At 40.7% G+C, this 27,726-nt stretch overlaps 1 long non-coding RNA gene across 1 annotated transcript; it reads right to left on the reverse strand.

The window, feature by feature from the left end:
• Positions 1–4,024: 4,024 nt before the first annotated feature.
• Positions 4,025–26,879, reverse strand: LOC140709364 (uncharacterized). The gene is made up of 4 exons (XR_012089875.1): positions 26,641–26,879; positions 18,912–19,052; positions 18,196–18,367; positions 4,025–6,174 (listed from the first exon to the last, which is right to left on the reverse strand). It is a non-coding gene; the product is annotated as an uncharacterized lncRNA (long non-coding RNA).
• Positions 26,880–27,726: the final 847 nt, after the last annotated feature.

A 27,726-nucleotide genomic window follows, 5' to 3' on the forward strand; every position in this document is an offset into this window, starting at 1 on the left:
AAAAGAAAGGCAAGTGTGAATCAATTGCTATGCATAAAGGATTGTTTGATCATTGAAATTAACAGAACCGTGGTCCATGGAGAATAAACATGAGTAGGGAAAAGGAATAGTGGAATAACCTAGCTGGAGACCCCCAAAAAAAATGTTGAAGAGAAATGAGGAAATGCAAAGATAAAGAACAGAAGAGGAGGAAGAGATTGGGCAAAAGGTAAAGTGTTGATGAATGACAAAGGGAAAGCAAAGCTCATCAGCTTTTACTTTGACTTCATCTCTCTTAAGGAGAGCAATATTCACAGTAGAACTGATATCAGGGGTCAGCAAACTATTACATACAGGCCAAATCCTTTCTTCTGCTACTTTTTTGTTTGTTTGTTTTATTTTTGAGACAGGATCTTGCTCTGTTGCCTAGGCTGGAGTGCAGAGGCACAATCACAGCTCACTACAGCCTCAACCTCCTGGGCTCAATTGATCCTCTCGCCTCAGCCTCCTGAGTAGCTGGGACCACAGGTGTGTGCCGACATGCCCAACTAATATTTGCATTTTTTGTAGAGACAGGGTTTCGCCATGTTGCCCAGGCTGGTCTCCAACTCCTAGACTCAAGCGATCCACCTGCCTTGACCTCCCAAAGTGCTGTTCTAAATGAATTTACATTCCCTTGACTTTATGAATGAAATATTGGTATCCTAAGACATCCTACACATTAAATAGTTGAAATATTATTAGTAGTTAACTAAGACACCATGTGTGCAATAAGAAATAGCAAACGGGGGCAAATGCAGTTGCAGTTTTTGAGGGAGAAAAAAGTATTAATACTCCCAAACTATAGATAAATGGGTGTTATGGGAAACTTTTAGAATGAACTCTGAAGATAATAGATTTTATGTACTTAGTAGACAAAGAAATAGTGATCACTAGTAACCAGCACAGGATCCTCAAGAGAATACTAGTGGTTCATAGTCATTTATGGGACATATTCTATGGGCCAGGTGCTGTACTAGACATTGAGCTTACATCTTAGTAGGACAGCACACCTGAGCCTCTGAATAAGGTACCTCTCAATAAGTTGTAAATAGATGTATTTACAACTTACAGGAAAATTTACTCTAAGGCAGGTGATTAATAGATCAGTGTTTACTTAAAAATGATTAAAACAACAAGCATAGATATTTCTTACTGTTTTATCTTTCCCTACCTTTTTGTCAGTGACATATATGATGATAATGAAGACATGATTACTATACTGGTGCTGAATTAAAGTTGTGAAGGCCAGGCACAGTGGCTCACGTCTGTAAACCTAGCACTTTGGGAGGCTGAGACTGGAGGATCACTTGAGGTCAGAGGCCAGTCTGGGCAATATAGCAAAATCTCATCTCTTCAAAAAATTTTTAAAAATTAGCAGGGTGTGGTGCTGCATGCCTGTAGTTCCAGCTACTGGGGGGGCTGAGGTGGGAGGATCACTTGAGCCTCAAGGCTGTAATGAGCTATAATTACACCACTGCATTCCAGCTTGGAAGACAGAGTAAGACCCTGTCTTAAATAAATAAATAAATAAATAAATAAATAAATAAATAAGGAAGGATGGTAATATGGTAGACAAGATCTACAAATATCTTTGTGGTTTTAATAACAAACACAATTCAATAAGATGAATGTAAAGTTCTGTCCATGGGCCTCAAAGCCCAATGTTATGAGGTGGAGGCTATAGCAAGACCGACTCCAAATTAACCCAGAAAAGAACTTTCTAAGAATCAGAGCTATTGTCCAGAAACGGAACAGACCATCCTAGAAGAAAATGTGTTGTCCTCACTGGTGCTTTCTAGCAGAGGCTGAGCAGCTACCTGGCATGGCTAATGTGAAGGTGCTCTCCCTCCCTCGCCTCCCTGCCCCTGGATGCAGATCGGAAAGGGGAACCTGCTAGAACCTGACAGTCCAGGCGGTCCATGACTCAAGGATAGAGGATGAGGAAGGTTACAAGGGTGTGGAAATTACTCAGCCCTGGGGTCACAAGCAAAGCTGGATTCTCGATAGGCAAGATAAGCGTAGACTCAGAGCACTAGCACAGTAGGGGGTGTCTAATGACAGGAAAAACGCTTTCTGAAAGCATGTGACCTGAAATATTTCCAAAAAGACATTTTAAGTTAACCCTAGTGGGAAAAATCAGAATGTTATAGTACCTCATTAGACTGTTTAATGTTTTGTATTGAATGACATACTGGTGGGCACCACAGTCCTCTTAGAGTTTACTAGACTCTCTGAAGGCCTTAACCTGGACCTAATTAGGAAATGGTTCCTTTTGGTTCACTGTGTACTTTGGGCTTCAGTTTCCTTTTCTTAAAAAGTATGAGTTTGGCTAGATAATCATTCAGATGCTATGATGGCTAAGTTGCTTTGCATTCTTTTTCCTCCCTTTATGCATCACTCCGCTGAGGAGATGAGCCTGCCCTCACAAACCTTTCATTTCGACGGTCTGCAGCCACTTCTTAGGTCTGGCCCAGATGCCTCCAGCCTGTGGTGAGAAAGAGTAAGCTTGCCTGGTTCTGCCAAACCTCTAGGCCAACACTAGACATTTTCGTTCATATTAAAAAGTAAATCTGGAGTTGTTTAACATTCCCAGGCTGGTCGTGTAAGTGTGTGTGTGTGTGTGTGTGTATGCGTGTGTGTGTGTGCATGTGCATGTGTGTTTATGTGTATGTGCACAACACGCAAAACTTGAAAGCAGAGAGTTTCAGCTGGCTCAGAACCTGCCATTTCCATCCAGCTGTTGGCCTTGTGCCTCACAATAAGCTCACAGCCCATATGAACAGCTCTTGTGAAATATGCCGTTATTTTACCCAGGCAGTAAGATTCCCAACAGCTGTGGGGAACATCTTTTGACCCAACAACAGACAACTAAGATTCTTCATCTGGTTGGAGACTGAAAGCTGGAGTGTGTGAAACAATACTGAGACCTTTTAAGAGAATCAATGTCACCCAGTTAATTACTAGAAAAAATAAAATTCTCCTGCCAAGATTCTGCATAGGATACAAAGGTTTTTATTTTAGACATCATTCCTCAGCCATGATGTTCCTCATGAAAGTCACAGATTTACTCAAGTCATGACTTGAAAGAAAGGAGAGTAGGATTGTAATTTACCACTTTTCAGCTTCTGGAATGTCATCTTAAGTAAACAAGCAATATTTTAGGCAGGACTGCTGTTACCAAACTTTCAGTTTCAAACGATTAAGAGGAGGATGTGGGAGGCAGGAGAAAGAGGTGTGGCTTTTGTCTCTGCTTTTGTTCTGCTGCAGTCCCTGGGACGTTAGGGAAGACTGTCAGGGGCCCTGTTCATCAACTTGCCCAAGACAGGCCACTGGATTTATTTGATCAGTGAGTCTTGTGGTATTTGAGCAGCCTCCACCTGAAGAGGAGCATTTACTACTTGGCTCTTTAAACAATGTGTGATAGTGAATGTATGGCTGGCAGCTTTTTATCCATATCCACGTTTTCCACCTCGCCCACGTTTTTCAAGATCCAGCTGAGTGAAATGTTTGTACTTGCTGACTGGCTGAACTCAAACAGGGCATCAGAATTTTCTGACTGGGACCAGAGACTGTCAAGCTAATTTGATAGGGTGCTATTCAAAAAAATACAAATACATTCGAACAAGTATTTTTAGATTTTCATTGGAGACTTGTCTCATCTTTCTTCAAGAGTCTTGATTCAATTAAAAAAAACAGAAACAAAAAACTCCACCTGGCTCCTATTCTGTCAAAACCAGGCTTATTGTTACTTTACAATATTACGGTACCTACCAGTTGTTTTTGGCTTTCAAGCTGTTCAGCATCTGAGCACAAAAATTCATTGTATAATCCGTATAACCTCTTTGTATTTTGAAGACTCAAAGGCAACAAAATGAGCTTATATACTTTTACTCTTAACTTAATTGTGTATCAAGCTTTGTCACTTTCAGAATAATGTCACAGTAAATCTGAGAGGATATTCTCAAAAGCTTGTTCTTTGGAATCACATGGTATTTTTCAGTAATTATGCAAATTAATAAATAAGACAATCTTATTTAGAAGCAATTCACATGATAAATGAAAAATAAAACACAAGCATAGTTAAACTCAATTCTCATTTTTACAAGTCGTGTCTTATCGTATTACTGAACTGAAACACAGGCTTTCATTGTGAAATGCTGTATTTGTAACAAGTAAGATTATTTATTAAAATTAAGCATTAAAGGGTATATTCTTTGCTCTTTCTTTATGCAGCTTCAGAATGTAATGTATTCCTCAAATTGCTACCATATTGTTTCAGAAATGCTTATCAATGTGAAGTGTCATTCAATTTCATGGAGTCCTCTGTTCCCATTCCCTCAATTGTAAACCAAACAAGAAAACAGATGTGTGATTGCAGATCTCTTAAGTACTGTAACAACTTTCAGAAAGATGTGCCTTTCTCCCACATTCCAAATAATTTTGCTTATTACTCTACTTACTGCAGTTAGCTGCTTTCTTTGACTGGAAGAGGCATTAGTCAAAACTGTAGCATGAAAATTTGTCTTCAGAACTACCCATCTCCTCTTGCCTTTCAGGGACTTTCTCCTCTCCCTCTCTCTTCCATCTTAAGGAGCTCCATGCTATCTCCTCTGCCCTCCTACCTATTGAAGACAGTGTCTAGGAAAAAAACTTGTATTGCTGGTGTACGTAGAGAATTAGAAACTCTACATTGGAAGGGATTCTAGAGGCCTATGCCATTTGCTTTCATTACTTCAAAGACAGAGGTCATTCTTTTTCCACTATTGTTGCATTCTGGTGGAGATTTTTAGTGTTTGTTTTGTTGTTGTTGTTTGTTGGTTTTTTAGTATGCTCTTTCTTTGGGTGAGCTAAAATCTGCTTCCTTTTACTTCTTAATCATTGACCTTAATTTGCCCTCTGGGGTAATATAGAACAAATCTAACTACCTTTTCCACTTGAGAGCTTTTCAAATATCTGAAGACAGTAACCATGTCTTTACTTTGCCTTCTTTTAGTCAAGTTAATCATTCCCAGTTCTTTCATTTGATTCTGCCAAGCATTTCCCCATTCTGCTACCACCCATCCTATCTCCAGCAGTGAACACACTCTAATTTCCCAAATGCTCTAAAATATGGTAGCCAGGACTAAACATGACATGCCTAGGTTCTTTAAGTGACATGGGGATGGCAAATGAGCTATAATTTGGTATCTACACTTCTTTAAATCAGTCTACCGAACTCCTCAGCTTTCTCTCACTTAATGTTTTTAAGATCTACTATGCGTCAGGCGTGGCATTGGAGATACAATAGTGAACAAGATCCAGTCCTTGCCCTTGAAGAATCTGTAATCAGCATCTAGTCATGTAAACAAATATGACAATGTGGAGTGAACACACAAGGTAACGCTATGTGTAAGGTATAGGAGTGCAGAGGTAACAGTGATTTCCTCTGTGTGGGGTTGCTGAGGAAGAAGTACTGAACAGGAGTTTGATTGCTGCCAACCCCGGTCTTTCCTATCAATAGTAGATTTTCCAGTGCAAGAGTGCATATTCTCTGCAGCTGTGGAATGACAGGCTTTGTTGATTGTTAATGAAATTTCAGGGCTGCCTCATCAATCACTCAAATTTCAGCTCCACCTTCTCTGAGATTTGACCAGCAATCCTAACAGTCTGTAATTCCAAAGGCAACAGAGGATCTGGTAGTTGGTATCATTTTGTTACTCAAAAGGTCTAGAATTTACACTTGAAATAACCTTTTCTGGTGGAACCAGCCTCCTGCCAGTGACCATTAGTCTTATTTCTCCAAAAGATGACAATCAGGACTTAAATTCACACGTCTAACCATGTCCTTAAAGATATACAACCAGATGCCACTTCAGGAGAAATGCAAATTTATAGCAAAGACTTAGTTGCCAAATTTTGTCCTGCTTTCTTACCCAGTAAATTGGGTGGCTGTTAATAACTCTCTGACTTTTCTTACCTAAGGCTACAACTGGAGATAAACAGGAAACCTCATCATTCCTTTAGTGAGTTCTTCATAGAAAGCAGAAATCAGTTCTATACATATCTTACCATATCACTATTGATTTTCAGTTTCTTCTTTCTTCCCATAAATTTCAAGCGCTTTACATGTTGGTCCATTTTGTTCTCGATTCATGTTATAACTGTTCCTTGTTCCTGAATGGTAGGGTATGGGTGTGGAGGGAAGGTTAATGGGAGATTTAGTGAAGAGGGAATTGGTGGTGGGAAGAAGGTGGGAAGGTGTAGAGAGGCCTTAAGACTTTCTTAAGGGTAAATGTCATGTCTAACAACATGATTGCCACTCAGTATATTTCCCAGGAAACAGATTCTGGGATTGCAACTCGGTTTATTTCCCAGGGAGCAGGAAAATTTTGCTCGCTCTGCTTGAGAAAGACTAGGCTTTACGAGGCACCATGGGAGAAAATCCTGGTTGGCTGACTTTCACATGAAACCAGAAGTATGGTTTACTTCTTTTGCAGGGCTAGGGCTGACAGAATGTAGATGACCATCCGATCATAAACAAAGAGATTAACACAAACGCTCACGGAAATGCTTCATTTACATCACCATTTACCTCTGTAATCATGATCTTTCCTTAAATAAGGCTGAAATACAACTTCATCACCTGTTGTTAATCTCTGAGAGATTGTAGTTTTATGGCTTCAGAGCTTTAATTCTTTAGCTTCCAAGGTGACCTTGGTAGCGCCAAGTTCTTTTTATGATAATGCCTTAAATTTGTGCAACACTTTACACTTTAATAAAATCTTAATACACATTATCCCACTTTGAGTTAAATAGGAGGGTGTTATCTCTACTTTACAGGAGAGGAAAGTGAGACTCAGAGGAGCTCAGAGTTGCTTCAAGGTCACAGGTAGAAAATCATTGAGTTGGTAGTATCTTCAGGTCTGTGCATTCTGGCTTCAACTCTTCCTCTGCTGGACAGCACTGCCTGTCTTTGCATGGAGGTTACAGTTTATCACATCCTAGTGTATTCTTTATTTTTGAGAGATCCTTACAATGGGCCTCTAAGGTAGGCAAGGCAGGCATTATAAGGCATGCTGTTTCTTTTTCTCAGTTAATAGGCTAAACTAGAAGAGAATTATGCTCAATTGAAAGCCAAAAAAACCTTCAGATATCCATGAGGTTTTGTTTTGCTTTGGAGTCTCTAACGCTTTTTCACACCATCATTCGTGCAGTACACCTACTAGTATTTAGGGAAGCTCTTATTGCTGAGTGAGCTCAACAATTGTGGCTGTTATCAATTTTGATTAAAAGAAAGAGATGTTAATAAATAAGAATTGACACTCACAGCTTTTGGGCATGACTCATGACTGAATGTTGACAGATAAAGTATAAAGTCACATTGTTAATCTTATTTCTTTCTTCTCTTCATCTTTCACATCTACACTCTTCTGTCTTTAATAACACTTCAACTCAGTCATGACGGCAGCTTGTGACTTATCTACACTTTGAGCCAGTCATTCATTACCAGACCACACTAGCTACCTCTGCGTTCTTCCCACTTGCACTCCCAGTTGCCCCCACCAGATAAAGCTTTCTACAGATCAGCTTCAAGGGTGTGTGGCCTGTGCAGTTAGCTGTTCATGATATCATACTTAGAAGAGCCCATGCCATGTTTAATGCTCTGCCAACACCAACATGAAATTCATATTAATATTTCGACAAGGGCTCCTGCATTTTCATTGTGTCTTAGGCCTCACAAATTATGTAGCTAGTCTTGATCTCCAACCAAACTCACTGCAGCACACACAGAGGTTTACATTCTTGTTCCTTTCATTGATTGATGGGGATGCAGTCCTCTATCCAGGGCACCAGATCTAGCCTTTGACCAAATTTTACCTGAAGCTCCAAAAGCTTTCTGAAATACAGAGACTTCAGGCTATACCTTCTTTAAGAAAAATCAGTTATGCAGCTATCTTAAAGTTCTCACAGTACAACTTAGGTCCCTGTTTTACAAGAAAATTCTTCATGAAATAGGGTGGGTTATGGGGAAAGAATCATCTGTAGATAGTAATGAGTAAGTTCCAGATAGACTCCTGGGGTTGGGGGCTAAAAGGCTCAGAAAACTAGAAAGGATAGGATATATTCTTATACGACGGGAAGGGAAATGCTCACCCATCAGGTTGTATCGATAGCAGAAGAAATGGCACTGAGTTTAGAATTCTGTAGAACGGGTTGCCAAGAGTGGAGATACTTAAAGGGTTAAGATATGTGACATTTTCTCTCCTTGCTCCATCCCCTTGGTCTGGTACAGATCTCTCCAGAAATCCCCTTACCTTTTTTTTTTTCTTTTCCTGTTTCCTAGTTCCCTCTCAATTTATTTTTCCCTTTCCTAGCTTTTTCTTCCTCCACTTTCTTTCCATCTGTCTATATTATTTTCTGGGGTTTATTGCCTATAAAGGTATGTCCTTGGTTCTTAATTTTGAAAACAATGGAAATATTTATACAGCCCTTGTGCTTTTCTTAAGCCACAAGAAGGAGTGGGGTTTGAGGTCGGGGGGAACTAAATTTGAATCAACATTAGAAGAAAATACTTTAAAAGTTAATTAGTTTGATTTTCTTTGATTTCTGTGATTTTCTTTGTTTCCTCTCCAGATTATTACTAAAACCCCCTGAAATTATTAGTATAATTATTTTGTATGACCCTTCATTTTCTCATGTTTATAGGTTGTCCCTGATTAATTACAAAGTTCTCCAACTCAAATTTATATAATGACTATAACAGCATATTTTTATACAGTAGACTGTCTTGTCATGAAAGGAATTCGATTACATAATTAGTTTCAAAGTCCTCAACTTAGTGCCTTGTTATCTAGGTTTTTTATTTGTTTTTTGATTTGAATGTATTTCTTTCCTATCTCTGTAAAGGCAAGAAAATAAGACTTTAGAGTAAAGAAATGAGAAGCATGTTGCTTCCCTCATGAAGTTTACAGAGTAGTGGGAGAAGAAACATGCCCAGTACAGTATAGTATGCTAATGTTTAGCTGGGAGGTGGAGCCATAGTGCAGCAACAGAACCTGCAGCAAGTGTGGCATCATCCAAGACTTCAATGAGATCAGAGAAGGCTCTCAACCAGCACAAGTGGCAATTGTGGGCAATTGGGGACATGACTTTCGCCAATTTTCAAAGTTATGAAACATTAAAAAAATACTTGAATACTGATAGGAATGGGTTTTTCCTTTTGCTAGGAGTATGGAGATATTTGATAGGCATTGGTTTACAAGATACCTTTGGGAAAGAGGGGGAGGAAAGCATAGCCAACTGGCTCTCTCCTTGACTGGATGCTAAATATTAGTAAATAAGAGGATCAGTGGTAAGTAGTTACCTCACCTCTCTATGTTATTTCCTTACCTTTAAAATCAGTATAAGAACACTATCTATCTCATATGGAGTTACTATTAAGAGTTTGCATCCTTAGTACAATGAAAGTGTAGTAAATACTAACATTATTATTTTATTGACAGCTTCAAAGAAATGTCCACACTTAAAGGGATTTTCTTCATAAGCAATCAAGCCAGATACAGATTTTTCCCTCATGCATCTTTTAAAGCTGAATGTCAAGCAGGCAAATTAGAGGACAGTTTCTTAATCAGTGGCATTGATTTTCAATTTCTCAACACATCATTGCTCATTTGTATTGAGACTTAACAGTGAACGATAAAAAATGTTGACCACCAACCTTGCTTACAGAGACTCACAGAGGCCAGTAATTGAAGAGGCACTGAGCTTCTGTGGGATGGTGAACTGGGCCATGAAAAGAACATTTTTCCACGGTCCGCACATGACTGAAAAAGCATGGGTTCAGAGCTGGGAGCACTCTGCTACTTCCTAGCCATGCAACCTTGAGCGAGTTATTGAATAATTCGGAGACCCACTTACTGATCTCTAAATGGGAAATGTAATTTTTAAAAACGCACACACAAACAAGAAAAACCTACTTTCTTCACAGGGTTATGTTGAGCTTTACGTGGAAAAATGTATGTAAAAGTAGTATATAATTTGGTATCCAAATTCTAGTTTTTATGTCTTTCTTTGATCAAGACTAAACCTGTGTATGCGTTGTAGAATTATGTTTACGTTGTATTTATGTTAAGTATTTCATTCTTCTCCTGCTTATTTTATAGTACTGGGTAATCTAAGTCGGTGTTCTGCAACCTTGGCAACACACTAGAGTCTCCTGAGGGGCTTTTAAGAAAGACAGCAGTGGAGGACCTACCCCTGGGGCTCCCGATTTACCTGTTCTGGGTTTGGCTCAGTCATTGGCAATTACAGTACAGAAAAAGGAATAAAAGACACATTTGCAAACTGTTGTTTATGAAAGAAGCAGAGTTGGAAAATGGCAGAAACTTTTGACTAAATGGGAATTAACAATCCATTCTGCCTTAATTTCTAAAGCACCTTTTCTGAATTATTATGTATTAATTAAATCACGTTGGTTGTGGACAGTTTTAACACTGTAGCATTGCCTTAGCTTTTCTGGTTTCACTTTTTACAGCTGTACTGAGAAGAATAATCTCTTTTTTTCCTATAGAATTAATTTCCACAGATGAATTCCAGGAACCCTGTATTATCTATTTATTTCGCATGAAGTTTTTTCAATTTCTTATTACCTATCGTTTGTTTGGACTTAAATGTCTCTGGCTCACTCTCCACTGACAGAAATTTCTCCTGGGATGCCTTCCTGAGCCTTTACTAACCCCTATTAGGCACACACTCTTCAGTGCTCTCCGTCTCCCCCCCATTCTTTGCACCATGCCGTATTCTCCGCTGTTCAGAGGGTGGAGAACATGAAATTTCCTCTGGGTCCATATATGCTTTACACTGTACATTTATACTTCTTAGAAGAAAGAGAGCCCTCATATATATGTTCACAAGGAGAAACATGTATCAATACTTCATATTTATAAAATACAAAAAAATCAGGATGTAGATATTTATTTATACCTGGTGTCATACAAGAGACTTTGACCATATCCCTTTTTTGTTATGTAAGTGGGTCAATACATAATATCTTTTCCTCACCAGAGTCCTGAACCGTTTTAGAACTGGTTAAAATATTTTTTTAAAAAGGAGTAGGCAGATGGAAATCAGAATATCATTTTATTTCTGATAAAGGACGGGTTGGGGAAAGCATTATAGGCATGAGGCCCAATAGGTTTGCTAATGTTGAACCCAAAATGAAACTGACTCAGCCACCAGCCACAGGCAACTGGGCCACTACAACCCTTGCTTCTCCCCAGGAGGGCCTCAGACATAATCACAAAGGTTAGTGATGCTTTCAACAGAGCAGTCAAGACCTGAACATAGTGAGGGAGAAGGTGCTGAGCAGTCCTGCCCACCTCACTGATCACCCAAGTCAATTTGCCACCTGAGGGGTTGCAGCAGGAGATCAAGAGAATTAGAGGAAAGATTCTTTCTCATGGAAACTTCCTGAGTAGAAAAGATGGGTTTCTTCCTCATCACTCACTGTCTTCATTTAGAGAGAAACAATGAGACCAAGAAAAATTTACCTACTTTGTCAGAATCACACAGCTAATTAATGGCAGAGTTGGTATTAGATTTCTCATCTCCTACTTTGATATTCTTTTGCAGAGGAAAGTGAACCAATGAGCTAATTCCTGCTAAGACACCTATCCAGTCATTCCACAAATATTTATTGAACACACACTATGTGCCAACCGCTGTCTGTTCTCTGGGAATAGTGATGGACAGTATGGAAAAACAACTCCCTTCTTGAAATTTTCCTTCAGTTGGGAAGACAGATAATAAACCACTAGCTAAGAGGAGGCTGATAAGCCCTATGAAGACAAGCAAAACGGAGGAATGGTGACAGGCTGTTACAGGGGACAGCCTCTTTCATAGAGGGTAACTGGGGAAGGCCTCAGTGAGGATGTGAGATTTGAACAGAGGATGGGCTGGTCATGGGATTTCTGGAGGAAAAGTGTTTCAGGCTGAGGGAATGCCACTGCAAAGGCTCAAGTCCTCAAGTATTCGGTTTTGAATGTGAACCTTGCTCTTTCAAAGACAGGAAGAAAGTCAGAGGGGGCCACAAGCAAATGAGTGGATATTTTGGATCTCACACCAAGGATGTCTACTCCCCACTATTCCTAAGGCTAATCTTGCCGGCACATATCAGTGATTAAAATCCTGGTTGAATTATCCCTGTAAGACCTTGCCAACACTGTTTTAATTCTCAGATGAGTGGTGTTATTCTAGGTTACTCACCTGGAAGAATGCTTTGGAATGATCTTCACTGTCTTTTGATTCTCCCATGCTAATACGGTAGCACCATCTCCAAGCAGGGAATGCCATGCACATTAGTGGTAAGAGTGTCTGAAATTTGTGAAGCCTGTTTTATTACTTGTTCACTGTCATCCCTTATTAGTGAAGGTGTCACAGACCCGACTTCTATCCTGTTGGGCATTTGATATGTTTCTGGTGAATGCTTGTATTACATTGATTTTGAATCGCCAACAGTATTAGGAGAGTAAACAGCACAGCTTTAGAAGAAATCCTCTAAGCTTTTGGATATTAAGATATTCTTAACTTCTGCTATACTTTTGTTAGAGTCGAGTCTCTGGTAAATTCTGAAAGATTGTATAGTCTGGTTCATCATTAGATTCAGGATCCATAAAACTTGTGTTTCGAGCTAGTTACTGCGGCTACAGTGTGGCACAATAAAGACCTGCACTGGCGTGGGATTTCAGGGAAACTGCACATTAAGAGCCAATCCCTTCAGTTCACCTGGAAGAAAAGTCGTTGGGCAAGAAGTGGGAGGGTAGCAATGCCCAGGAACATTAACTTGCTCAGCATGGTGCTGAGCTAGTGTCTGCCAGGGGGCTACATAATTAAGGCACATGAACTCTCCTGACTGTGGGAGGGGATGAAAGGTAATGAGGACTGGAACAGATCTGGAAGAAGCCTAGCTTTGTGTTGTGTGTGTGTGTGTGTGTGTGTGTGTGTGTGTGTTTAAAAAGCACAGGTGAGGGAAATGCCTCTCAGAAGTAAGGAAAGAGAATTGAGGTGGTTAATCACATTTCTTCCTACCTTCCATCTCTCTGGGAAAAGCCAGGGATAGGAAAATGGGGGTGGAAAAGTACACTGTGAACTGGCAATGGAAAGGGGCCAGAGGCAGGATCTGAGTGTGACTTGCCCAACATTACTTTCTCTCCTGCGCCAGCATTCTCTAACACAGTGCCTGACACACAACAGAGCAAATACTTCTTATTTGTTGAAAGAATTAATAAATGAGTGAATGAATGAATACAGTGTAGGTTGGGTACCTTGACTCAAAGCCCAGTCCCTTTTTCAAAGCCTACCTGATGAATTGGTTTTTATTTTTAAATGAACTGCATAAAGAGAGGCTATTTAAATGGATTCCATTCAGAGTTACATTGTGCTTGACTGGATGGCCTTGAATGTACTCACCTCATATTTTAGAACATTTAAAGAGGAATATGGCCATGAGGCAAAAGAAAAAATATGAACCTGTTCCTGGACTTAATATAACAGGGAAACATTTATACAAAGCCTTTCACTATAAGGTTTGTTAAACCAGTGGGTTTACTGTGGCCAAATTTTGTTATTTATGCACACAATTCACTCTCACTGGCTTCAGTCTTACCCTTAGTTCTCTCTGGTCTGCATAATCCTTAGTCGTACTCAATTATCCAGATATCTTCCCTTAGTCATTCATATCCATTCACCTAGCCATTCATCTTTCTACGTATCTGTTTTAGTCAATTTTCATACTGCTATGAAGAAATATCTGAGATTGGATAATTTATAAAGAATAAAAGGTTTAGCGGCCGGGCGCGGTGGCTCAAGCCTGTAATCCCAGCACTTTGGGAGGCCGAGATGGGTGGATCACAAGGTCAGGAGATCGAGACCATCCTGGCTAGCATGGTGAAACCCCGTCTCTACTAAAAAAATACAAAAAACTAGCCAGGCGCCGTGGCGGGCGCCTGTAGTCCCAGCTACTCGGGAGGCTGAGGCAGGAGAATGGCGTGAACCCGGGAGGCGGAGCTTGCAGTGAGCTGAGATCCGGCCACAGCACTCCAACCTGGGCGACAGAGCGAGAGACTCTGTCTCAAAAAAAAAAAAATAAAAAAAATAAAAAGAATAAAAGGTTTAATGGATTCATACTTCCACATGGCTAGGGAGGCCTCACTATCCTGGCGGAAGGTGTAGAAGGACTAAAGACATGTCTTACATGGTGGCAGGCAAGAGAGCATGTGCAGGGGAACTCCCCTGTATAAAACCATCAGATCACATGAGACTTATTCACTATCATGAGAACAGCACAGGAAAACCCCCCTACCATGATTGTTACCTCCCACCCATGACACGTGGGGATTATGGGAGCTACAGTTCAAGATGAGATTTGGGTGCGGACACAGCCAAACCATATCACTATTCATCCATACACCTCCATCTATTCCCTTACCTAGCTATTCGTTTTTCCATCCACACATCCAACTATCCATCTATGCATCCATACAATTTGTATTTTTAAGCCCATGCTATGTGCCAGGTTGTTTGTACTGGGGAGAGACATAAAGAAGACATGGGTTTTTTGTCCTGGAAGCTTGTAGCCATTCAGTTATTAGCCCCATTTGGGCTGACACAGCACCTCCTGTAAACTCCCATTGCACTGTAATGTTTGTGTATGTGTCCATTTCCACAACCACAAAATTAGCTCATGAAGGCCATGATTTGTTCTAATGTTCTAATTATGTAGATGAGAAACCTGTGGTGCAGGTAAGGTGTGTACTTTGCCCAACTGCCTCCAACTCTTGTTGGCTGAGCAAAAACTGAAGACTTAGGTGTTTTCTCTCACAATCCATGGTTCTTTGTTTCACATCATGTAAATTCTCCCCTTAATTGTCATCTCAGATGGTGTATATCTGGGACTAACGCTGAAGCAGAGTATAGACTCGGTGGGTAGTCTGAAGTCCAGGCTCTTGCTATTTTATTCAGGAAGACCTTCTAAGCCTTGGGGACCTAGAGTGACTGGAAAGTCCTCAGGAAGCCAAAAAGAGATCAGTGTTACTTTTTATTATTATTATTATTATTATTTTGGGACAGAGTCTTGCTCTGTCACCCAGGCTGGAGTTCTGTGGCATGATCTCAGCTCACTGCAAGCTCTGCCTCCCGGGTTCAGGCCATTCTCCTGCCTCAGCCTCCTGAGTAGCTGGAACTACAGGCGCCCACCACCACGCCCAGCTAATTTTTTGTATTTTTAGTAGAGACGGAGTTTTACTGTGTTAGCCAGGATGGTCTCCATCTCCTGACCTCGTGATCTGCCCACCTCGGCCTCCCAAAGTGCTGGGATTACAGACGTGAGCCACCGTGCCACCTCTGCCTCCCGGATTCATGCCATTCTCCCACCTCAGCCTCCCGAGGAGCTGGGACTACAGGCGCCCGCCACCACGCCTGGCTAATTTTTGTTTTTGTATTTTTAGTAGAGACGGGGTTTCACCATGTCAGACAGGATGGTCTCGATCTCCTGACCTCATGATCCACCCACCTCTGCCTCCCAAACTGCTGGGATTACACGCCTGAGCCACCATGCCTGACTGCTACTTTGTCTTTAATTTCTCAAAGAATATTTATGATGTACCATTAGAGGCCTTCAAGCTTCCACAAAATACTGCATTTACAGATGACACCCACTTCAGTAAGAGCCTAAGGGGAACTCATTAGGAGACAATTAGTTATTCAAGTTGTTAAGCATTGATTCCTCTCATGCCTCTCATCTGCCTACTACAAGAAAAAGGGGGAAAGGATAGCAACTAGAGTTTGAGGAAGTTACCCAGTCCTTGCTAACAGTCCTTCTTTTTCTCTACGGTCCTAAATATTGCTTTGGTATCTCTTAATTACTCTAGGGGATCATGGAGGAGGAGAGCTTTTAAAGAGAGGGGCCAACGTTTCCTCTGTTTTCTTTCTTTTTTTTTTTTTTTTGAACTAACAAGCAGATGATCTTTGACATGCAAATAACATGGCTCCGCCATGGTCCTACCACCGAGGATAGGCCACAGATGTCTTGGATTCTAAAGCTTTCAAGACAGTGGACATTGGACATATGAAGCTGTGGGTACCTATAGAGGTAATGACCACACTTTGGGAGGAGAGTGGAGCTTTAGTAAAGGAAATGTGGTACAAATAAAGGAGACAGTAACACACCGATTCTAGATTTCCAGCAACTGGGAGTCTTTGGGCAGAAGGAAAGAAGAGCATGTAGGAAAGCAGAAAAGCAAGTAGACCAGAGACCCTGTGTTCTGGAATAAAGAGGTGCAGCACTATGTCTGGAGGTACTAATGAGCAAGAGCACAGCCCCTGTGAACCATGGTCCCAGGCTGGGGCTGACACAAGTTCTCCAAGGTATCAGTGCTTCATCCACATGGCACATATTTGGGGCAAGTCTTCAGAATCATCAGTTCCCTGATATCCACATTGACTGGGCTAACATACGAAAGAGTAAACCAGGAAAGGGGTAGGTAGAGAAAAGCTACAGCTTGACTTGCAGGGCCTGCACATGCCCAGACCTATCTCTGGGTCTCTAGTAGCAAGGTGGTCTGCAGGGTGAAGATGCACCGCTCAGAAATGGCCCACACACTAGGTAGTAAGGACAATGCAAGCTGGGCCTCTTGCCACCATCTTCTTTGGTCACATGAAAGAAGTCAATAGTTTTGGAACAGGAAAACATTGACACCTAAAGAGAGGTAGAGCCAAAAAATGCAGAAAAGGGGACAGCCCTGGTGGTCAGTGGAGCCTATGGACCTGGCCTCATCAAAAGCCAACTGCACCCCTGGACCTCCTCACAAAGGAGCCAATTCATTCTCTTGTTCTGCTTAAAGGACTTCAGTTGACTTTCTAGCATTTGCAACAGAAAGTGTCCTGAACTAGCTAGTTTGGGCTCTGTAGGTTAGCGCTCGCCTGAAGCTAAATTTCAAGTAATAATTACTGTCATCCTCTGAGTACCTTTCACCTGTGAGTACATGTCACACAACTCCTCAAGGTAGAGACAGTTCTCATTTTACAAATGGAAACACTGATACCCAGAAAAGTGAAATCTCTTGCCTAAGGCTACAAACCTGGTAAATTTAAAAAGCTGATTTGTCTAACTCTGATGTTCAGACGTTTCCCTCTCTACCGTGGTGTCCCCAGCTGGTAAGATTTGTTCCCAAGTACGCCCTTAAGCCCCCACCCACAGCTCCCTTAAGGGTCTTTTATTGTCCTCTGCACCCCTAGGCTTCTTTTCTACCTTCCTGCCTGCAACTTTGAGAGCTTTATTCCTTCCCCTTTCTCTATACCCATCAACATATAGGGATCTCTTAATAGGTCCCCAGGATCTTGCTCACAGCTGAGGATGGCTAACTAATTCTCTGTGTATAGCATACCGATGAGCAAACCCACACATAATATCTGTATTTACTGAGCAGTGATCAGTAAATAAATGTTCATGATGTAACTTAGGATGTTACACATTTTTGCTTTGCAGATATTAACCTAACCCAAAGGAGCAATGCTCATGTGGGGAGCTTGACCAGGTTAAGAGGGTTTGGTTTTGAGGGGACCCCCATTTCTCATCATCTCCCTTCTCAGCCTCTTCTTAGTTAGCTGTGCCATGCCCTGCAGGCCTGTCTGCCAGCCTGCCAGGTGGATCTTCCCTGTTAGTGCCAGCCTGCTGCTTTATGTGGCACTGCATGACTGATTTGATGACCTGTGACCTGACTGTCCATCTGGTCACTCAAGAATTTGCTTAGCTATTTACCTTTTTTTTTTTTTTTTTTTTTGCTGTGACTGAATTTCCATTGGCCCTCTCAGCATCTGACTTGCTAACCACTCTGCTCTGTCTGTTAAATGGATGAAAAGAGAGAATGACCTCCTGCTGCCAGTTCCACCCTGTGCCCTCCTTGTCGTCAGTCAGAATGCCCCAGTGCCTCAGAAGCTTCTTTCTCCTGAACTCCTGTTACTGCCATGGCCGCCACCCCAGATTGCCATGTGTGCGGTGCTCTGTGAAAGGAGAGACGTTTCATTTTGTACTTGGCAGGTGCTGAACTCAACTGGACAGTGAGACCCAGGAAATATGACACCATCTGCTTCCTGCCATGTTCTGGCCCCGGTGCTTGATGCCAGGACATCAGCTGTTACCTGAGTGTGCTGGGTCTTGTGAAGTGAGCCAGTCAGGAAACACTTCTGCGTACACTTTCCTCAGTAGCACAGTTCATACTGGTCAGGCTGCAAGGCTGTATATATTTTTTTCCTTGACTCCCAAAGTGAAAAAAAAAAAAAAAAAAATCTTCTTGCTTCTTAATTCTGTTTTCTAAAGAAAAAATATACATACATAAATTTATTCATGGACTTCCTTTCCCTCCTTTCCTTCTATGGTCTTTTTTTCTCCTATAAAGTGACCCTATTTAAATGCCTTTGATTGGTCGCTGGCTACCTTGCACTGTGCTCTGTGCCTTGGTTTCCTCTGCGTTCCAAGTGGGGGCAATGTCCTTAACTTGTGGTTAAGTGAGGATTAGATAGCCCAAGGGGAGGATTAAGCAAACAACACCATCCTAGAAAATAGGGAAGGCCAGTTGGGCCTCCCCTGTGCTGGGAGTGCCTAATCTAGCTGAGAGCATTTAGGGCTAGAGGAGGGAACAGGAGTTGTATTTCTCTCCTCCTATGGCCCCTGCAAATCTCAAGTTTCTTTGAACCTATGACCCGCCCCTCTCTAGTTCTAGAAGCTGCCAGGCAGGTGGCATGGAAGTTGCATTGGAGGCTAATTCCTTTCCTGACTTGCTGGTTATAATCCTTCTGCAGATAGACAAATCAAGCCACCTGTGTGGGATATAAAAAATGAAACAACACATACACACCAACAGTGCTGCAGATTTGTGACTGAATTTTTAGGCTCGAAGTGTGCCATCTGGATCACAGTACTTCTGGAGTCTTTGTTGCCTCTTTCCTCTTTTGTATGATGTTGAGATGGTTTTGGTCAGCTACTCCTATTTTGATGCCTAAATAGTGACGTAAAACAAAATCTGAATCTTAATTGAAAACATGAGCTTTTTTTCATTTAAATTTGTTGGCTCTTTGAAGATTTATGGCATTGCAAAGTTGTGCTGGTGGAGTCTCTGAGAAAATTCTTTTTGGTCACCAGATTGTTTCCTAAATTAGTTGAAGCCTTTGTAAGTCCTCAGTCATAACAAAGATGAAACAAGCTGTTAGAATACGAGAATATGGCTTTGGAGCAAATGCTATGATTGAATTGTAAGAGTGATATAAGTTTTAGGGAAAGACTGAGAAAACTAGTGGGCTGCTCATGCACTCACACTCCAGCACAGGACAGTCTGACCATTACCTGTAAGAACCGTGACCAAACCCAGCCAGCCCTGCAATAGACTGAGCTCACTGGCTTTCACTTTGGGTGAGTTGATGAAATATACATGTATGCACCCCTGCATACACACACACTGCAGTCCATGCCATTGTTGTTACACCTGCTAGAACCCATGGGCAGAATCAGTGTCCTTCCTCTGACCAAATTAGGTCAACCCAGAGCTCCTTTCTACCCATCTTCCTCTGCCAGGCTAAGTTCTACCTAATGTGGAGTAGTGAGAAGCATAACCTGGGCCTAGAGGTAGCCTACAGGTGAGGCTAGAGGTAGCAAAGGTAGCGTTAAAAACTTGCTTTTGTTTTGCATTGAGTGGGTTGTACAGTTATGTGGGTTGAACCATCATGTAAACTAGAATTGGTTTAATTACTAATTTCTGGTGAGTCCATATTCTATTATTTAAGATTCCAACCCTATAGAGGAAAAGGAACCTTTCTTCATTACACCTGTGAACTAGGAAATTAGCAAGAATGAAACAAAAGTCAGAAGGCTGTCCTTTGTAAAATTCCCAAAATAGGAAGGGAAGGACCAGGTACATAGAGACAGTGTGCTTGGCCAACATCCTGGCCCTTTCACTTTTAAAGGAATACCTATATATAAAACGTTGTGGTTTTTCATTCTTCTCATTATCAATTGGTATAAGGCTATGAGGATGGCCTGATCTGCTTTTTAAAGAATCAGGAAGATTTTGTACTCCGCTAAGTAAATCTTGGCTTGGACTTCGTTCTGGCCAGTGCTGCACAATCCGAAGCAAAGGCCATATAGGCTGGACCCTGTGTGGTCGTGGCCACTTTGTTGGCCATGAATGGTAACAACCCTGGGCATCTTAGAAGATGCTGTGCTCTCTTCAAAGAGTCTACCACCCACAGAGAGTAAAGGATTAGAAGTCCTATAATGGAAATCCATTAAATGTTGCAGTGTTAGTAATAATTAAGTAGCATTTTTTGACAGCACCAGCAGGCTAGTCAAGTGAATAATTCTTTTCAGGGTTTGCTCTGTCTCTCTCCATAGGTAAAGGATTTAGATGGATTTATGACATTGGCTGAAACAAATCAGTGGATGAGTGATTACAGGATTTGAGTGTGGTTAAGCCAAGATTAACGCCACTAATTCCTGAGAATAAAGGAGATGACTGTCACCCGAGTACCTGAACTTGCAGTTCAAGATGTGTAGGCTCCTAGCCAGCAGTTGAAAACCTCTGGGCACACACACACACACACACACACACACCACCCCAACCCTAACCCAGCATTCCCATGTCACACTGTGAAGGGTGGTAAGCAAACAACAATAATGATAGAGGGCTTGAGATATGGTAAATAAAATACTCAATGCGAGTAAACTGCTGTTTACTAACATTCTCAGGCCACCAGAGTACTATTTAGGCCAAGGCCTTAACGAGGTCATTTGCCTTTACCTATACCAGAACCATTACCTTAATTGCTACTCAGCCTTGTGAAAGTGTTTATGGGTAAACAGTTTTCACCAAGGGAGTGATTAACCACCCCCTGGATTACTGTAGGATCAGGAATCATAAAAAGCATAGCAATTGTAGTCATAATAACCTATGTTGTGTAAGTATTTGCTATGAATGTCTTAAATTTCACCACCGCCACCACTACCCAGAGCAGCTTTAGGGTGAAGCACAGCACACCATGCACAACACTGGCTATTAAGAAACATGGACGGATGAGAGGGCTCTCCTCATTCATCAAGTCTGGAAAGCAGAAAAGAGCAAAAATAACCCACCTATGATCTATAGCGTTTCACACTTTTGCTGAGGAAATAGTAGTGGACATGTGAATTGTTCTCACCCTAATAAAGGGAGAAAATGTGCAGAGTAAATATATTGTACATGCATGCCCAAGGTCAAGGTAGAGCAAGTTTTGGTAACAGTGCCAGTTTCATCATCTGCATTGGTTCGTTCTATGGCTACATGATCTCAAATCTAAAAGTATATATTTCAATCCATGCCCAATAAACTTAACCAAGTTAGAGCTTTGGGCTGCAGAGACCTAGTCATTCCATTTCATGGACTGCTTCTCCACTCCCTAGTGATGTGCCCATCCAACAATGGGTTTCTTGAGCAGTTAAGGTAATGGTTCTGGTATAGGTAAAGGCAAATGAACTCGTTAAGGCCTCAGCCTAAATGGTAATCTGGTGGCATGAGATGGTTAGTAGGCAGCAGTTTACTAGCATTGAGTGTTTTATTTACCATATCTCAAGCCCTCTATCATTATTGTTGTTTGCTTACCACCCTTCACAGTGCGACCTGGGAATGCTGGGTTAGGGTTGGGATGGTGTGTGTGTGTGTGTGTGTGTGTGTGTGTGTGTACCCAGACTGAATTCTTGGTTTAGTCTGCCTGGAAATGCCTCCTGCATCAGTCCTTTGGTGTGCTGAGCTGACATTCTCCATCCATATTGCCTAATAAATTCCCTCCTGCTTCTGACTATTGAAATGTGCATCATGTTTTTCCTTAGTTGTTTGCATTGCCTACAAAATAAAATTCAGCCTGAAAGATCCACGTTTCAGGCACTCTGACCTCTTAGCCCCACAGACCTTTCCAGCTTTTTTGCACAACTTTCCTACACATGTAGTCCTCTGGATCAGTCACATCCCACACTTTATGCCTGTCCTGCAAGCAAAAAGCAGGATGACTTAGTTATAGTATTTGTCAGTTTGAGCAACAAACAGATCATCTATAGAGGAAAGCGATTATCGTAAATATCCACACTGACTTTTGAGTTAAAGACAAAGAAAAAACTAAGTATGAACTTCTTCATGGATCTGATAGACTGAATATGACTTCTCTTTCTTGATCAGTAGAGAATAAAACGATTCTAAAAACGCCTTTGAAATATTTGAGAAAATCAATCATAGATTAAGTGTTTCCCTTATTAGGGTAGTAGTTCTTGTTTCTTCAGCTGTTACAAGAAATGATGTAAAATTCTCTCTTCCAATCAGATCACTTCTGAGATGAGATCCAGTTGGTTAATGTCTCAAAGTTTAAATAGTACAGCACACAGACTCATCATTCTCTTGATCTGGATTCCACACTCTGAGTTGCCACTTCAAATTATTTAAAAAAAAAATTTCTGTAGCTACATCTTATACTACTGATTCATGTTGAGCTTATTGTCAACTAAAAAGCCTATGTATTTTAAAATCTACACATGATTATTATTAAACCATCCCTCCCATCCCTCCTTCATTCTATATTTATGCAGCTGGTCTATTGAGCATAAATGAAGGACTTCAATTTTTTATTTTATTTTATTTTATTTTATTATTTTTTAGATGGAGTATCACTTTGTCGCCCAGGCTGGAGTGCAGTGGTGTGATCTCCGTTCACTGTGACCTCTGCCTCCTGGGTTCAAATGATTCTCCTGCCTCAGCCTCCCGAGTAGCTGGGACTACAGGCACCCACCACCATGTCCAGCTAACTTATGTATTTTTAGTAGAGGCAGGGTTTCACCATGTTGGCCAGGCTGGTCTCGAACTCCTGACCTCAAATGATCCACCCACCACGGCCTCCCAAAGTGCTGGGATTACAGGCATGAGCCACTGTGCTGGGCCTAGACTTCACATTTTTAATCTTTTTATTGATACATAATTTTATTCATATTTATGGGATATGACATGTGATGTTTTGTGGGATGCATATGATATTTTGTTACATGCACAGAATGTGTAATGATTGAGTTAGGGTATTTAGGACATTTATAACCTCAAGTATTTATCATCTCTGTGTGTTGGGAACATTTCCAGTCCTCACTTTTAGCTATTCTGAAATACACAATATACTGTTGTTAACTATAGTCACCCTCTTCTGCTATCAAATACTAGAACTTATTCCTTCTACCTAAACTGTATGCTTGCACTTATTAACCAATCTTTGTTTATCCCTTCCCTCCCAAACCCCAACACACCCTTCCTAGCCTCTGGGTACCATCATTGTATTCTCTACCTCAATGACATCAACATTTTTAGCTCCCACATATGAGTAACAGCATGTGATATTTCTTTCTGTGCCTAGCTAATTTCACTTACTGCAACGACCTCCAGTTCCATCCATGTTGCTGCAAATGATGATTTCATTTCTTTTTATGGCTGAATAGTATTGCATTGTGCATATATATAACATTTTTAAAAATCTATTTGTCCACTGATGGAAACAGGTTGATTCCATATCTTTGCTATTGTGAACAGTGCTGCAATAAACATGACAGTGTAGAAGGGTTTCCTTTTTCTGCATCCTTGCCAACATGTTATATTTTGTCTTTTTAATAATCGCCTTTTTAACGAGGGTAAGATAATGTCTCATTGTGGTTTTAGTTTGTATTGCTCTGATGATGAGTGATGTTGAGCGTTTTTTCATATACCTGTTGGCCATTTGTATGTTTTCTTTTGAGAAATGTCTATTCATGTCCTTTGGCCACTTTTTAATGGAATTACTTGTGTTTTTGCTAGTGAGTTGCTTGAGTCCCTTGTATTTTCTGGATATTAGCCCCTTGTCAGATGAATAGTTTGCAAATATTTTCTTCCATTCACAGGTCTTCCCTCTGTTGTGTCCTTTGTTGTGCAGAAGCTTTTTAGTGTAATATAGTCTTATTTGTCTATTTCTGTTTTTGTCACCTATGTGTGTCAGGTCTTATCCATAAAATCTTTGCCTAGACCAATGTCCTGAAGTGTTTCCCTTATGTTTGCTGCTAGTAGTTGTGTAGTTTTGTGTCTTATTTTGGACTTCACATTTATCCCTATTAAAATTTATCTTGTTTTCAGCCCAGCATTATAGCCTCGCCAGCTTCTCATTCCAGCCTTTGATGTTACTTATTTAGTCTATTTCAGTCTATTAACTAGTCTTTTCAAATGAAGATTTGATCTGCATACCACTCTTGTACTTGGTAAAATGCTCCTGTCCCTGTCCTATAATTTTAACAAAAGGAGCCCTGCCTCAGTCTAGGATATGAAGGTGAAGAGGGAAAGAGGTAGGATAATAAATAGGGAGTAGTGGGGCCTTTGGTGAACTAGAGTCTGTTATGGTGTTTCAGTTCACATTAGTTAAAATAATTTATAACAACAACAGCATGCTAACCAAATAGTACAAACTGAGCCTTGGCAGGTAGTAGGTAGAAACAGTTGTGTTACTAAGGTGGTGTCATACAACAGTGGTGTTCAAGTATGTTTAAACTGTCTAAGACTAAATAAGGCCTGCTGCTTTTGACATTTCAAGCTGCATCAATATTCAGTCTACTTTTCATCTTAAGATAATGCTCAAGATGCAAACCAATCAAAACAGGGCACAAGAAAACCATCAAATGAATCTTCTTGTAAACCGGGTCACGCATCTGCTGTTGCTCTCATGAAATTCTACCCAGCAAAGGAATCATAAGGAAGAGCCCCGCTTTGAGGCCATTGCCAAAATTCCTCTCTGCTCTGCTGGGTGGTAAATGCAGGCTGGAGAAGGTGCAGAGAAATTTGCTTATGTATCACCAACTAAGTAAGTGTTCGACACATGAAGCGGAGTGGTTTCTCAGGAAAACAAAACAATTACAACTAATGCACATTTAAAACATTCCTTCATGACATGTACATATGTATGCATACATACATACCTATGTGCACACACATATATATATGCCTTTTGCATAATATGAAAACAATAAATATTTGAATACATGAATGAATAAAGAAAGAGCCTATCCAAAGTGATCTGGGATAAACTCATTGCTATTTTCCCAGGTAATGAAGATGGCTATCTTTGTGCAGAACAGATGCTATGAGATCATGTCTCCAAGAGATGAACTGAGAATGAATTCACTTAAATTATGGTGCTCACAGAGAGGATTTTAGCTTGAACATTTGTTCATATGATTTATGGCACCCTCCATCCGGTGGAGTCAATGCAAAAAAATGAAACGTAATTACAGCATACAGACAGCAGTTTGCTTAAAAGAGAGCTGAAAGTTTGTGGGGATTTTTTTTTTTTTAAATGGGACAGGAAACTTATCCTAAAAGGAATAAAAAAAAGCTTTATAAAACATTTGCAACTCATCAGAAGTGTGAGTCTGACCTGCAGCGGATAGGGGAGGGGATGGTACTGGCTGCGACTCCAGAGAAACACCAAAGAAATTACCCCCATCCCCAGGTCCCTACTCTGTTCCCACCTCCTCCAAGGCTAGCCTCTTCCAGATTCCCTTTTATTTTAGCCTAGCCTTTCCCTTTAGGGAAGAGAGCATTATTAATGTCCTTTCTCCTTGGCAACTCAAGTCTGGAATTTTAAATTTATAGTCTAAGAACTGTTCTGGTGTTTATATGGCTCAGGGGGTGTTATTATCAAATCCAATTAAAAACATTCCTTCTGCTAATAAAAAAGTCAACACCTTCCCATTAAGCTAGGACCCACCCTTACGTTAATTAATGGCTGTTAGTACCTTATTTGCTTTCAAGGGTCTCTTGGGTACTGGGCTTCTGAGACAAAGCAGAATCTATTTGGTCAGTGGCTTTGTTTGATGCACATCCCTGATCCCCAGCTTAATTCTAAATCTGAACCTGCATCTCTTAACCTTTCTATGCCTTAAGATCTTCTCTGGAGATCCCATCCAGAGGGGCCTGGTTAATGGTACTTGTTTGGCAAAGATTTTTGAGATCTGCAGATGAACCTGGCTAATGAATAATAGTAATGCTTATGATGCCCATCGAATGATAATTGGCCCTCTTTGGACCATTTAGGATTCAACGCCTCCACCCAAATTATTACACACATGGCAGACTGCCTCTGAGGGTTCGATTTAGCTTTTGCTTTTAAATTTGCAAATTGGCACTGCTTTCATCAAGAAAGAAAATACAACAATGAATTGATATGACCTAACATTAAATAGCATTTTGTATTTTGCAGCATGCTTTTGGATAATACATTATGTAACTCTCAAGCAAACAGCATTTATCTTTCTCAGGAATTTGAAGACAGTAGGATTCCTGGATCCTCAAAAACTAATCATGATCACCTCTGAGACCCGCTGTTGGGTCTATTTTCCATAGATTTTGTGGTTAAAGACGTGATTGATGATTCTATTTCCTCTCCGAGAGTCAAGTGAATTTATCAGCCTCTGATTCGTGAATTCCCCTAAAATAAGGTGTCTGGTCTGGGCATTCAGGCTCAGATTTGGGGGGCACCCACCCCATTCATCCTCTTTTCCTTATTACTCACCTTCCAGTGCTTTCTTGTCGTTGCTGCTGCTGTAGCTGTAATGGTGGGCATCAGCACTGAAGAGCGGCTCTACAAATGAAAGTGTCTTCCGTGAGCGGAGAAAAGGGAATGCTCTCTCACGGAAGCCTCACCTACAGACAATTTATCTAACAAACTCCATTTCCTGCATGCCATTTGCTGATAGTTATCTTGTGTGTGGGCTCCCATGGAGGCTTGCCATGAAGGATTGTTCTGTTACAACCCAGAGTCATATTTTTTCCATCTAAATAATGAAGAGGCTTCAGCTTCCTTTCTCTTTTGTTTCCGACTGCCTAGATCAGATGTCCAAAATCAGAATGCTTTATTAATAGGAAGTTTGCCACCTGATTTTTTTTTTTGTTTGTTTTTTTGCTTTTTTTTTTTTTTTTTTTTTTTGCTTATGAAGGGGCTTTCTTTGTACTTTCTCTACTTAAAAATGGTCTGTTGAATTTGACAAGTGCAGCTCCTTCCTTTCCCTCCGTCTCTTCCTCCCTCCATTCCCCTCCCCTCCTCCTTCCTTCCTTTATTCCTTCCATCCTCTCTTCTTCCTTATTTCTTAGATATAAATTGCCAGCTTTTTTCTACATCAACTGCATTTATTTAAAGATTTAAGATAGTAATAATAATAATAATAATAATGCTGTTCACAGAATCGCTTGACAGGGAATGTGTGCTTTGTCTTCAAATATTTTAAATTAACAGTAACCTAAATAGCATAGAGGACTCTGCATTAAGGAAGTTTCTTTTTTCTTCTTTTTAAAAATCATCCAATGGCAAGCCACTCATTTTTTTTTTTTTTTACATTTCTATGTTAAAGATATGCGCCCTAAAACTGCATTACCTTAATAATCAATAACTCAGTGGGAGGTCCTAATGGGGAGAATCCACTGGAGCTACATTCCAGTTGAAGTAGCAAAGGACCACCATAGGCCTGCGGGCTATAATTAGACAACCATAAAACTAGGAGGTAAAGGGTTGCAGACTACATTAGCCGTAAAATGCTAACTTGCAAGTAATAAGTCTCGAATCTTTCATGTCTACTCAAGTGTCACTTATACTTGAACAAGG

The sequence above is a fragment of the Chlorocebus sabaeus genome, chromosome 20 (genome assembly GCF_047675955.1).
Source record: "Chlorocebus sabaeus isolate Y175 chromosome 20, mChlSab1.0.hap1, whole genome shotgun sequence".
Taxonomy (NCBI): domain Eukaryota; kingdom Metazoa; phylum Chordata; class Mammalia; order Primates; family Cercopithecidae; genus Chlorocebus; species Chlorocebus sabaeus.